Raw genomic sequence first — 13,313 nt, 5'->3', positions numbered from 1 at the left:
GAAAAAAAAAACTAGTTGCTCTTGGCTAGAGCTGGAGGTGAGGACACCCATCTCCACAGAAGAGTGGGTCAGTTAGTGAATGTGAAATGAATGAATTTCACTGAGAAAACAGGTAACCAACAAGCCAAAACATCAAGTTCTACACTGAAAAAAAAATACCTTTAAAGCCAGAGCCTTTTGTTTGTTTTATTGGAGGTGGAGTTAATTCTTTATTGTTTTTAATATTGAAATATACTGATAAAGGATTTTACAGATGTCTATTCCTATGACTTGTAAATCACTGTTCTAATTGCTTTCAGAGGGAGTAGAAACCATGAATCTGAAACTGCCAAAAATGGATGGCAAATACTGGTAAACGACAAGTGGAGTCTTGCTCTTGATTTTGCTTGTTGAAAGCACACAAAACTTTCAGTGAACAATTTTCCTGGAAAACCCACAGAATCCAAAGGTAATGGTATCTAGTGCAGAAATTGTTATGAAGTACAGAAAAACAAACAAACAAAAAACCCCCTACCCATTAATCAGCTTTTCAAAATTATCTCTTTTTCTGCCAAGTTGTTTTTTCATTCACCACAGGACTTTCCATACTGATTTTTTTTTTTCTCTTGGAAATGTCATTTTTCAGGTGGCAAAGTTGTATCACCAGGACAAAAAGTTGGTTCACATCCAGTGAGGATCATAAAAAAAATGTGGAGTAACAGTTAAATTACTGATCCTGTGCTTAATATCGACTACTGTTTCAGTTCTCAGCCTATTTCATGGAAACCTTAGGAGTGTGAAGTCCAAGTTAAATAACCTCTGGGATACGGCAGCTCTGGAATATTTCCAGTGCTTTGTTCCTATTTTCAAGTTTATCTCGGTGGTGTCACTGGAGCAGATGACATGAGAAGCTGCAGGTGACTTGCTGGCTTGCAAACCTGCCGTGTTGGAGGGCTTGGCTGCCGCGTGGTAACGTTAAACGTCTTTAAAGTAGGGTTTAGTCTTGTAATATCAGCCAGTTTGAAGCATTTTAACTGTGCCTCTCAACTGCAGGTTCTGGCCAAGGGTTTCAGATAGCTCAGGAATATGGTTTAAAGAGGAGTTATTGCAAAAGGGAACAATACATAAAAAGTGGAATTCTGCCCTCCTGAAGCCAAGCTCTGCAACGTTATTTTTTAAGTATAGTGACGGCTTCAAGTATTTTCCTTAATAACCGTGCAAAGTAAAACACAAACAATTAAGGACAGTAGCCTTAGCTATTTTTCTGTACATCTATTCAGATTGACTGGGTTCTGGACAGATTACTGCAGCACATAACATCAAAGTGAAGGCAAGATACTGGACATGGCAAAGGCTTGGCGTAATTGTGAGCGACCTGTTGGACTGAGAAGGGCACACATTATTTCTTGGAACCCGATGGTTGGGTTTGTGATTTACCAGCTGTTACTGCTTTTTCATGGGAATCATCGTGTCCTAAGTGTGCCTTTTACACTAGCCCTTTCTAGTAAATCAGCGGTAGGGAAGTCCATTGGTTGAAGGCTTGGGAACTGAACCCGAAGCCCAGAGGAGAGGTTGTTGAATGCCCATGGGTAGAAGCCAGGGACCTCGGGCTGCTGCGGATTCCCAAGCGCCGTGTGCTGCTCAACAAGGAAGAATACGTACTGACAGTGTTCCTGAAGGCAAGCTTCAAGGACAGAATTAAAACATTTCCGTAGGGTGTAGCCATCAATCACCAGAAGGATGTTCGTGTACACCAAGTACAACACAGCGCAGCTTTCCAGCGACCTTAACGCACTAGCCAACACAGGAGCTGCTAGAGTAATTACAGATTACATTAAGTATCAAGTAAAAGCCAACAGCCAACTACGAGGCAAGCCTTTTATGCATTATTAAAATCATATCCTTCCCAGAAGATTCAAGCAAATAAAATTGTATTTGATAATGCAATCAGTAAAGAGTGGGTTTGAAAAAATCTTGCCTTTGTTGATAATTTCCCAAGAAATCTTAGGTTTTATATAATGCCTAATATACATATATGTTGAAATAATCCCTTAGGTAAATTAACAGTTTCAGTTGCACAGGCCGATACTGTTGAATTTTTTTTTTTAATAGTTATACTTTATTAAGAAATAATTGTTATATACCAGGCATGCATTGCACTTAGGTTAACAATTAAAGACTATGGTCGCCTGATATTTCTGCAAGTAGAATATAGAAAATTATAAGAAGCATGAAATTGAAAGAATTGTTCCTATGTATCAAGAAGCTAGCTCTTCTTCCCAAGGCCAGTTTCTTTTAAAACAAGGCGCATGCTATTCCCATGTATCACATACACAATTTTGAAAACAAGGTTGACATTGAAGAATATTGTAGAAGTGGGTTAGCGTGCTGCTTCTCTCAGCCTACCTGGTCCAGGAGCAGGCTGCAGAGCTGTCAGCAGATGGGCTGAGGCTGCACTGACCATCGAGAGCGTGCCTCAAGGCGGGATGCTGTGCAGATCCTCTGAGTAGGTGGTAAAATAATTAAAAATAAATAAGGATAAGTCAGTTTCGTGACAATACATTTTACACACAGAACACCACAGCTGCAAAGATCTCACTCTTCAATCTTTAGCTGGCATAGTGGTGTAAGAGCCTTCCCCCACGGTGCCTAAATGAGGACCTGTGTGCTTGATTGTTCTTTAATTCCCCAAATCTGTAAGAGTTGCTGCAGCTGTGTGCATCCCATCAGAGCCGTTATCCAAAGCAGCAATTACTGTCTGGTCTGTCCCTCTTGGAGCACAAGGCAATGCTGCTTCCAGCGGGAGCCAGCTGAGAGCTTGTCCTTAACTGAGGCAGTTTGTTGGCTGCTCCTGATCTGGATACGGTCTGAACCGTGGCTTTTGAATCAAAGTTGCCCTAATAAATTTTATTTTTTACTTTCTAAAAGCCAGATCGCTTATTTAAAAAACAAAGCATAGGTTCTATTTTTTTTTTTTTTCTAAACAAACCAGAACCTCTCAGGCCGAAGACCTTTGCCAGGGTTTCATTGCTTGCTGTCGCAGGGAACCTGCCCATGGCTCTGGGACCAGGCACAGAGAGCCCAGGGCAGCGCGTGGTGGTGTGCCTGCTGAGCCCGGGGCTGGATCTGGCCCACCGTTCTTGCTGTGTGAGTAGACATCCTCTTTCAGTACTTCAGAGCTTTGTAATTGATGTTTTCCACTCATTTTCTTTTTCTGCTGGTTCTGTATTTCGGTCGAGTGGCGTTTCCCCAGCTTTCAGATCTATGCTCGAACGCTGGAAATGCTCACTCTCATGCATAATGAAAGAGGAAAAGTTGCAGGGGAGGAATTTATTGGCTACGGTCTCCATTCCTGCTCTATATCTTGCTCCACAAGCTCCCACAGCAAGTGAGTGGTAGAGCCAAGAATAGAACAGCACTTCTCCGACACCCAGTCCCGTGCCTTAACCCCTGCCTCCCGTGAGAAATTTTGTTTCGGTTTTCTGTGCGGCTCAAAGATAAGATCATACTTTATTTTGGTGTACAAATTGATCTCCAGGGTGAGTGAATAAGGTTGGGAAATAGCCAGAGAATAACACAATGTAAACAGTGAAACACAAGGAGGACGTATATATATAATGCTGCGGCTTCTCAGACTGCTGTCTGAGAATTAAGGTAGAATTAATTAAAAATTATATGAAGGGACAGAGTTCTTGCGAGTTTGTCTTGGACACACGAGCTCTTCTTCAAGGAGAAAGGGGGACTCCTTTTGCTCTTGTGTTCTCAGGGAGCAGGCAGAGGAGGTGCTCTCCTGCCGGTGGCACGGGGCTCTTCTCTCCGCCAGTACCTGCTTTGTCGGGGATATCGACGGCAGGTGCAGCGATGACTGCTTCGGGAACCAAAGGTATTTGGCAAGAGACAGGGTTAGCATGGGTTGGCTGGTGTGTTCCAGCTGCTGTTTTTGTGGGTTGAGTCTAATAAGGAGCAGCACAAAGTCCCCAGCTGCACCCAGCATTCACAACTGGCCATCGCAGCGGTGGGCGCTGGAAGTGCTGGCTCAGCACCCTGGGCTCCTCAAACGGCCACTCCTGGAAGTATGGACAAGAAACTAATACCCTCCCCAAAATATCTAGCTGCACTGGCTTAAAACGAGCTCGGCTGATATTGATCAGCCTCAGGATCTCGGACGTGATCTTTGCACCCTACCCTGGATCCCACCTCTCTTTTAAAAAGTCATATGGGTTTGAAGAGTAAATATTTGAGAGAGATTTATTTCTAAAATCTCTTCACACATCATGAACGGGTGTGTATGTGTATATGCACACACACACATATATGTGTATGTATGTGAGAAAAAAACAGAAATCACTGTGACAGGATAGATTAAAGGTCATGGTAATTTTCTGTGTCCTTTATTCATGCTTTTTGTATAAGCATTTACAATACAAACTGCAAGTATGTTTGAAAATGACCCCCCATTATTTTTGGCACCTAACTGAGCGGAGGCAGAAGCAAATAGCTGGGGGAAGCTGAGGCATGTGCTTACAGCACCGCTGGGACACAGAGATCCTTCTCTCCTGATGTAAAGCAAGACATTTGCTTGCTCACTGGCTAGAAATGATCGGGACTTTTTTTGGCAGCGCTTTACACTCGGGAACTCTTTATTTCTCACCACTGAAGCATTTGGTGGGAACATGCCAGCTTCAGTGAAACTTTTGTAATAAAAAGTTTGTTTTCAGGCTAGAACTGAGAGGGAGCGTGTCCTAACCCTGAGTGCCCGTCTGAGAAGAAGAACTTAAACCCCAAATCTTCATGTTCCTGGAGAGCCCTAAGTCTGGGTTGCAGTGTTACTAGAGTGCTCTTTACTTTTCCTGTGCTTCCGTAAAAACAAAACAAATAAGCCAAAAGCAACGAACAGAACCCACTTCTAAGTGCGTCTTGCTGCATTTGGGAAAAATTCTGAAATTTTGAAATGATTTCTGGGATGGGAAAAATTATTTTTCTTCTTCGCACTTCAGCACTCTGTCATGAAATTTGCATGCATCTGAGGTATTGCTCTTGATGAACGAGCTCTCATCCTTACAGCCTGCTGTGAAATAAGCTTAAGGAACATTCCTGTGCAACGAAAACTAAAAGGCTAAACCACAGATACCCTAGGAAATGCGAGGAAGGAGAAAACCAGATCTTTGCTTTCCTGCCTTTTCTATAGGGTTTTATCATTCGTCCTTCAGCCAGATGCCCCGGTGTGGAGGCTGGCTGCTCTGGCTGAGCAGGACATGGGAACAGAGCAGCTCTGTGCCCTCCGCGGGGCTCCGAGCTGGGGCTGCAGCAGCTCCAGGGCCTGGCAGCGCCTCACCGGCACTTCCCCAGCTGCTTCGTCCAGATGGGTTGGGCTCTTACGAGCTCTTTGGTTGCTGTAGGAAAAGCTGAAGAAAAGGGCGGACCTGCAACAAGCGTGAGATGCCATTCTCTGCCCTCCTCCGGGCAGCAGGTACCACGAGGCTGCTCCTGCAGAGCTGCCAGGGAGCTCACGGTGCTGAGCTTTTGGTTGGAGTCCATCAAAGGCAAAAGAAACCTTACAAATCACTACACCATGTAAGGATCCCCCTCGGGGAAGATGCTGGAGAAGAAACGGTCGAACAGATGTGTGCTATTAAAATGTACTCAGATTAGGGTGATGAGTGCAAATGAAAGAAACAATATAGAGCAGCAAATGGGAATACTGTGGAAATTTTCCCAAAGACCTTTTGAAAAGATTACTCAGTAGTCATAGTATCAGGATGCTGTACTTGATGGCTCTAGAGCAGCGGGACTTCAGAGTACATTGGGTGTGATGGAGGTGGTGATACCCAGCCTTTGGGGAATCCTCAGCCAGCAGAAAGGGCTGAGCAAGGGCTGGGCTTCCCCTTCATGGGGAAGGAATGGAGCACACTCGGCTTCTGCCAGCTGCAGGTGTTGTCTGTAAATGCCCTGTATTGATATGATGTATTGGTCGATACACATTTTCATATAATCCTCAACAAACTGAAGCAACAGAGCTCTAACGCTACCTTCCTTCTTAACACCTCTTAGAAACAGCTGTTGCATCAACTACAAATACAGTCATTTTCCATGCATTTATGCTTTCATATTAATGAATGCCATGTAAAAAAAAAAAATTTAAAAACACATTTCAAAGAGAACAAAGGCAAAGAAAGAATGTGGTTCAGCTCAACCACTATGGAAGTCTTGAAAGTCCTAGTGAAAGGTAGCAACAGAGCAGAATATTTGCTGGGAACTGGACAGCAAAGCAAGAGAAAAAATCATATGTTTTCTGAATTATTTGTGTGAATACCTCAAACTTGCCCCAACAAACTTTTTAATTTCAAGTTTAATGTTAATAGATTGAAAGAGTTTTTTTTTTTTTTCTTCCCCCCCGCCCCCCCCCCCCCAATTCTTACTCAGACTTTGAAGCTGATAATTTTAGTTCAGCAGGGAACGGACGATGGTGTTTTATGTTTTATTGCAATAAACATGCTACATCTAGGCACCGTTTTCTCTTCCCTGTTCTCTTTTATTCTTTATATGATGTTATTTGCCTGTTAGCTACAGCAGGCATCAAATAAAACGTTTAATTAAAAAATATTATCGGAGGTCCAACGTAAGATCGAAGATCACATGCTCTCAGAGATCCAGTACCTCGATACCGCAGGAACGGGTACCTTAGAAATAGTCAGATGGGGTAGATTAGATAGTAATTTATGCTACCTTGTTTGCTTTTCCTTAGTACTCATTCCAGATACTGTAACCTGTTTGAGGTTTTAAGAAGAAATAGTAATTTCTAAAGTGAAAAGTAAAAGGCTTCCAGTTTAAGCAAAACTGATCAAAAAATTATGGAAGTAGGAAAATGAGACCTCTAGAATAAATATGACCAAAAACATAATAAACACTGACTGGGAGCATAATCCTGAATGCTAACATTAATCCGTTTGTTGTAACAAACATTTAGTCTAATTTAATCTTTGAGTGTATTACTGCCAGAAAGGAAAGGTTTTACAGGCTCTAACGTGTTGGTTACTCTAAAAATTCAACTCCAACTATTGATGCCGATAGCGTTTCCTACTGAAAAGACCATTTAAATTATCACTGTCATCCATTTCAGTGAGGTCTATGTGCGTGTATTATTTACAGATCATTCTTCAAACTGCTAATAAGTTGGGTACGGTCACAGGATCGAGAGATAAGATCTTCTCACGCAGCCCGTGGAAGTCGATGGGGTTCGGTGGTGTGCTCTTACCTGCGAGCTTTGCTTTGCTTCTGAGTCACTTTGACTTCAGATTAGGTAATCTAAATGACTGGTAGGGAACAGTAATTTTTTTTGTATTCTTTCATGCTCAGAAATTATTCCAACAGTTCTTCCGGCTGATAAATCATAACCAAGTTGGTACCTAATGCGTTTTAACGCTCGGCCGGTATGCGCAGAATGTTATCAGTTGTAGCGTTACAGATAGGGGAGGTGGAAAAGTGGTTTTTAAATCGTGTCGAGCTACTGCAAAGAATTTCCATTTGCCTCTCAGCCATTGCCTTTTGCAGTCCCAAGGCAACTGCATCTACGTGGTGGGGTCTGCGAGGAGGGACGCTCTGCGAAACACCCTTTGGACCCAGTGGCTCTAAAGAACTTGTGAATTGGATGAAGTGCTGTGATTCCCCAGCAGGGCAACAGAGAAGACCTACGGCAGCTTCTTATCATCTTCGCTGGCACCTTTCCCTAAAAGACATTAAATGTTTTTTTTATTGTTTTTTTTTTTTTTTTTTTCCCCAGAACTGGTTGTGGTAACAGTGCAGGAATGCAAATAAACAAGTAAAAGTCATTCTAATCAGGCATGCTGTTGTCAGAACTTCATTACTCTTCATTAGCCAAAAAATGGCAGTAAAGGAAGCCAACGACAGCAGTGCAGAGGTGCACCTTCACATCTCAAATTTTGTATTAAAAGATATATTTGTGAGTGCCAACAAAAAGCCTAAGATCCAAGATTTTGGCACTTGGCTTCATTCTTGGGAGTGACCACTGCTTTCAGAAATGAACTCAATTTAAATATCCCTATATCCAATGGAAATGGACATCTTGTTTAAATTCAGAGGCAAAAAAAAACAAAACGGGGGGGTTAAGTGTAAGACCCCCGATTCAATTTGCATGCTGAGTAATCCAGACTGTAAGAGCAGCTCTGTCGTGTTAAGGTTAGGTCTTTCCTGTGGCTGTTCAGGTGGGCTCTGAAGACTTTTTACCGTGTTGCAGGATATTGAGGGGGGAAGGTCTGACCTCCATCCATTTTTTCAGACACCCTTCTGCAGGTTTCATCACGCTCCCCGTGTCTCGCGCGCGGGACCTTGCTGAGGGCAGGATAGGTGCCCAATTGCCTACATACAATTTCATCAGGAAAGGTATATGATTTATTGCCCTGTAAAGGGTTTTGACATGAAGCCTGTGAAAAGCACTATATAAATGCCAATACAATATAAAACGTCACACAAATACTTTACTCATTAATTCCGACCCTGTGCTTTTGGACTGGAGAGAAATGGGAGTGAAATATGAATGTGTTCCTTATGTTTTAGAGGGAAAAATGGGTTTGTGGATTTTATAAAGGCTGATGTGTTAACCTGTCTTTGTGGTTCCTGCAAAGAGAGGCAGGAAGAAGCCCGCTCTTTGCTGACAGTACGGCTCCCAACGAAAGCAGCTAAAGGACCAGCAAAGAGAAACTCTGGGATCTCGCTGACAATCCTGGGTCGGGGTCCTGCTCTCGCTGACACAAACTGATTATATTTTTGACTCAGAAATTTCATTTATTCCAGCGTTGCCAGCCAGAGGCCTTTCTGCTGTCGCCCCGTTACGTTTCCCCCCTTACATTTAGTCGCGTTACCTCGTTCAAGCAGCCAGATAACCAAAGCTTCCCCAGCCTCCCTGGTACGGGGCAGGCCTGCTTCTGCACGGGGCTCTGGTGAAAGAAATCATGATTTGGGGGATGGCAGCGCCCTGCTGGAGCTGCTGGGTGCTTGCTGCTCCATTTCCCCTGCGAGCGCTGCCTAGAGGGGACCGCAGCTCCCCAAGCCCACGTCCCACCCACCCACGGCCCCTTCCTTCTGCAGAGCCACCGGGGAGGCCCCAAAACACCCCTCTCCGCTTCTGTAGGGATTTTCTGACCCTGTCCATGCCACTGTGCTTAGCGGGAGCCAGCCTGGTGTAAACCAGCCCCTGTGCCGAGTCACCTACCTGCACGGTGGGGCTGTCTTTTTATTTTTATTTTTTGCCCTGTGACCATTGCTGAGCATTGAGGTAGAGTGCTCACTCCTTCTCACCTCCTTCCTTTATTTTTACTTGGGTTTGCTTTTCAAATCCCTTCCCCTTTCCATCTTTCTCCACTATTTTGATGATTTCAATTTTCGCTTTTAATAGGATGTTCACTTTCGGCTGATCTCTGCTGACATTTTTCCCTTCTGATTTGTCACCCTATTAATTTGACTTTGCTCGGTGTTTTGTCTACGTTCAGAGCGTGTTTGTTTTCTCTCTAGTGGCCTGTAATTACTTCCCCCTTCCTCCCCGTCAGTTTTTCCTGTTGCATCTCCTTTAGGAGCAGGCAGACCAGGGGTCACCTCCTGAGGATACGAAGACACGACTTTTTCGGCTAAGTGGTGCTCTAATTCTTGGAGAGGAGCTTGGTTTGGGGGCATTGGTTGTACCTCTCTTTGGTAAACTGGTAAATAAATGTTATGTTTGCAGCTGGGGGATGCACGAGTCCTGCTGTATGTCCTGGGATGGCCCTGCCCTGCCTCCTCCTTGCAGGGCTGGGGGCTTTGCTGGATGGGTTCCCCACTGGTGAGGATGTTTGTGCCTCTTCGAGGCCTCCCCTAAGGTTTTCAGGATTTCCCTGGAAAAAGGTTAGATGTACATTTTAGACGTCCGCAGTGCTTTGCTGTGGTGCCTTGAGGCAGAGCCCTGGGGTCTGGTGAAGCCTCCCTCTGGTTACGGGAGGCTGCAAGTCCCACAGGAAGGAGCTCAGGAGATCCACGATGAGGCGGAAAGCAAAATTTGCTTCTTTTGCGCCCCGGTTGGCCACGCTAAGCCAGGTCCTGCTCTTTCCATCCGGCTGCTGACCTCCCTCTTTTTTTTTCCTTCAGCCCCAACGGTGCAGAAACCCAAGCCCCCACGGGCAGATGCGCTTCACCCAAGCCCCCCGCGGGCAGGAAGGCCATGTCCCTCACCTCACCCTGCATCCCGCGCCGTTTCCGCGGGGAATCACCCCCCCGGCGGCGACCTCACCGCCACCCCCCCCCCCCTGCGCGCCCCCCAAACCCGCCACCTCTCTCCCTCCGTCCCCCGGGGGTCGCACCCCCTTCTGCCGGCCACGGGAGACAAGCCGCGCCCGCGGAAATCTCCGCGGGATGCCGGGGGCAGCCTGGGGGTCCCCTCCCGTGTCCCCCCCCAACCCCCCCGTGTCCTGCAGTGCCGCGCAGGGGCCGCGCGGGGGCGCCGCAGACCGCGCAGGGGGCGCGCAGCGTTGCGCGGGGCGAGCCCGGCGGCGGGGGCGGCGATTTGCGCGCAGCGAGGGGCGCAGCCCCGGCCGCAGCTTTGCGCCCTTCTCCGCGGAGCAGGGGGTCCCGGGGGGGGGGGTCCGGGGGGCACCCGGGGTGGGGGGTCAGGATCGGGGTCCCTGCACCGGGAGGGCGCCGAGGAGGGTTTAGTGCGGGAGTAAAACCGGGGGGGAAAAAAAAAAAAAGAGAAAAAAAGAGAGAAAAAAAGGGGGCTTTGGGGGTTTGGGAAGGGAGCCGGAAAGTTGCAGGGCGCAAAAATGAAATGGCTGGGGCTTACTCGAAGGCACGTTTTACAAGGGAGAGGGAAACTGTGCAGAAAATGCACGCGCTTTTATTGCTGGGTTTCACTGCCTGCGTCGCGGTGGATGCTTTGTGCTCCGGGGAGCAAGTTTAATTGAAGCAGATCGCTGATTTCGTCTACCAGGGGGGCACGGGTTTTGGGGTTTGGGTTGCTTTGGGTTGGTTTCCGAGTTAACCGTTTCGGGGAGCAGAGGCAGCCAGGAGCGGGCTCCGCACCCTCCGAGCTCGAGGCAGCAAATAAAAACACGGCACATGAAAACAAACACCGAGCCCGGCTATCAGAGCTCCCATCTCTCTCTATTATTTTCCCTCGTATTTGGACCTATTTTTTTTTTTTTAATCACATCTGTCGTTCGCAGCCTTTCCCAGGACCGCCGAGCAGAGCGGACAGCTTGCATGGGACCACCTAGCACAGGAGGCGTTTTCTACCGGGAAACTTCGGAGCCGTTTTCTCCCTCCCTCACCTTCTGGGAGCTCGGAAAGGAAAATTTGCAAGCTTCCCAGCGATTAAAGCCTCCGTATTTGTCTTCAGACTCACCGGCTTTATCCAAACTTTTGTGTGTGTGCGTGCGTGCCCCCCCCCCCCCCCCCGTGCATTTGTAAAGTAGCCCCATCTAGCAATGATAAATATCCCTGTTGATCACTTGATTGATTACCTCTCGGAAAGGTCACGCGGGCTTGCAGTAATTTCCTTTTGCCTAAGGCTCCCTTTTCACTTTTACTCCCCGCACGACAGCTCCAAGTATACAGGATCTTTAGGTTGGATTTTAACCCCTCCATAGCTCCCCGAAAGCCGGCGGGGGAGCCGGAGGCGCTCGCCCGGCGGGGTCCGGCTCTGGGAGCCCCCTCCCCGGCTCGGCCGGGGGCTGGGGGCCGGCTTTAAACAACCAGACAAGCTATTAATTTACCCGTGCTACCCGGGGTCCTGAACCCAATTAATTTCTAATAATTACAGCCCAAGGGGGCTGGAGAGATCCCTCTGCCTCTTTCTAGCCTTGCCACTCGGCGGCACCGAGGTCAGCGTATAATAATAAAGTGTATATTTTGAAAGTGATCAGCAGAACAGTGAGTTATTGCAATGAATGAAAATTGTTTCCATTTTGCCTAATTGAGCCCATGGCTGAAAGCTGGAGTCCTGAGACTAAATAAAGAGGACTGTTTCATTTCAACGCGGGCTGGAAATCCCTGCGCTGCTTTTTTTTTTTCGGTCGCCCAGCGAGGAGCTTAATTTCTTAACAGCAAACCTGAAATCAAGCGTTGGGTAAACAGTATTAATAATTGCATTACAATGATTAAATTAATCTTACTGGTAGCTAGGAGAATATAGATTGCGATTGAATAGCACGACGTAAAGTTCACTGCACAAAGACAATAGCCCAGCAAAATCCCTCGATGAAGAATTCCAACTTTTCTCCAAGCAGGCTGCGGGGCTCGTTCAATTGTCATGTAAGGAAGGGAAAATTTCCTGTTACGGGGAATGTGCGAGGGGGTGCTTGTGCGCTCCCGGCGTGTACGAGAAAACCGTCGCCCACCCACGCACGCACCCCCCCCCGAAATAAATATTTCCGCGTGGCCGTGGACCCGCTGCAAACGGGCTCTCGTCCCCGCAGCCGGCCGTGCGGGGAGGCAGCGGAGGCTGGCGGCGAGGCCGAGCCTCCTTTCCCCTCGGGAACGAAACGGATTTCCCGGGGGGGTCGTCGCGAACACGCGGGGACGGGAGCGAGCGTGGGGAGCCTGCGGCTGCCGACCCCGGGGGAGGCGGGGAGGGCGGGCAGGCGGCGGGGGGCGGCCGGGAGGCGGCCCGGGACGGCGAGGGGGGGTCCCGGAGGGTGGCGAGGCACCTGCCGGGCTCCCGAGGCCGCCGGGACGAAGGGCAGGTGGCGGTGACAAGAGGGAAGGGGGGGGGTGAGGGCTGCCCGCCCCGGGAACGCCGCATCTGCGCTCCCACGCGTGTCCTCCCCTCCCCGCGGGTGGGCAGGGGAGCGGCAGGCGAGGAGTGGGGGAGCAGGGCTTGGGGCTGGCCCCCGGGAGGGGCTGGGGGCTTCGAGGGAGCTTCGTGGGGGCTTCGCGGGGGTCCCCGCTGAAAGAGGGGGTAGGGGGCTAGGGGAAGGGGGCAGTTTTGCAAAGCCCCCCCCCACGAGGGATTTTGCTTTTTCCAGACGCAGTGGCTGCGTGGGTCGGTCCGGGGGGTGTTTTGGAGCCACCTCCCGGGCAGCCCCGCTCCGGTGGGGGGCTGCCTGGAGGGGCTGGAGGCGGAGAATAACGCCCGGCCTCCGAGGGCAGCCCCGCAGCCCGGCCCCGAGCATCCCCCTGCGGCGGGCAAGGGCTGCAGGGCTGGGAGCTGCCCCCCCCCCCCCCCCCCCGAATAAATAATAATAACAATAATCATCACCATCCCAATCGCAAATCCCAAATAACGCCCGGCATCAAGGACGGCTCGGCAGGGCGAGTTCCAGCCCTCTGGGGAGCGGTGCGGGAGAAGGGGG

At 48.5% G+C, this 13,313-nt stretch overlaps 2 long non-coding RNA genes across 2 annotated transcripts; one reads left to right on the top strand and one right to left on the bottom strand.

The window, feature by feature from the left end:
- Positions 1 to 706: 706 nt before the first annotated feature.
- Positions 707 to 2,524, bottom strand: LOC308199751. The gene is made up of 2 exons (XR_013954910.1): positions 2,386 to 2,524; positions 707 to 1,792 (listed from the first exon to the last, which is right to left on the bottom strand). It is a non-coding gene; the product is annotated as an uncharacterized lncRNA (long non-coding RNA).
- Positions 2,525 to 2,738: 214 nt separating this feature from the next.
- On the top strand, positions 2,739 to 9,532 carry LOC308199750. The gene is made up of 3 exons (XR_013954909.1): positions 2,739 to 3,126; positions 7,129 to 7,279; positions 7,531 to 9,532. It is a non-coding gene; the product is annotated as an uncharacterized lncRNA (long non-coding RNA).
- Positions 9,533 to 13,313: the final 3,781 nt, after the last annotated feature.

Source organism: Anser brachyrhynchus (assembly GCF_964034855.1).
Source record: "Anser brachyrhynchus genome assembly, chromosome: 9".
In the NCBI taxonomy this organism is placed as follows: domain Eukaryota; kingdom Metazoa; phylum Chordata; class Aves; order Anseriformes; family Anatidae; genus Anser; species Anser brachyrhynchus.
Note: the sequence above shows the minus strand (reverse complement) of the source record. Positions and strands in the feature narration are given on the sequence as shown.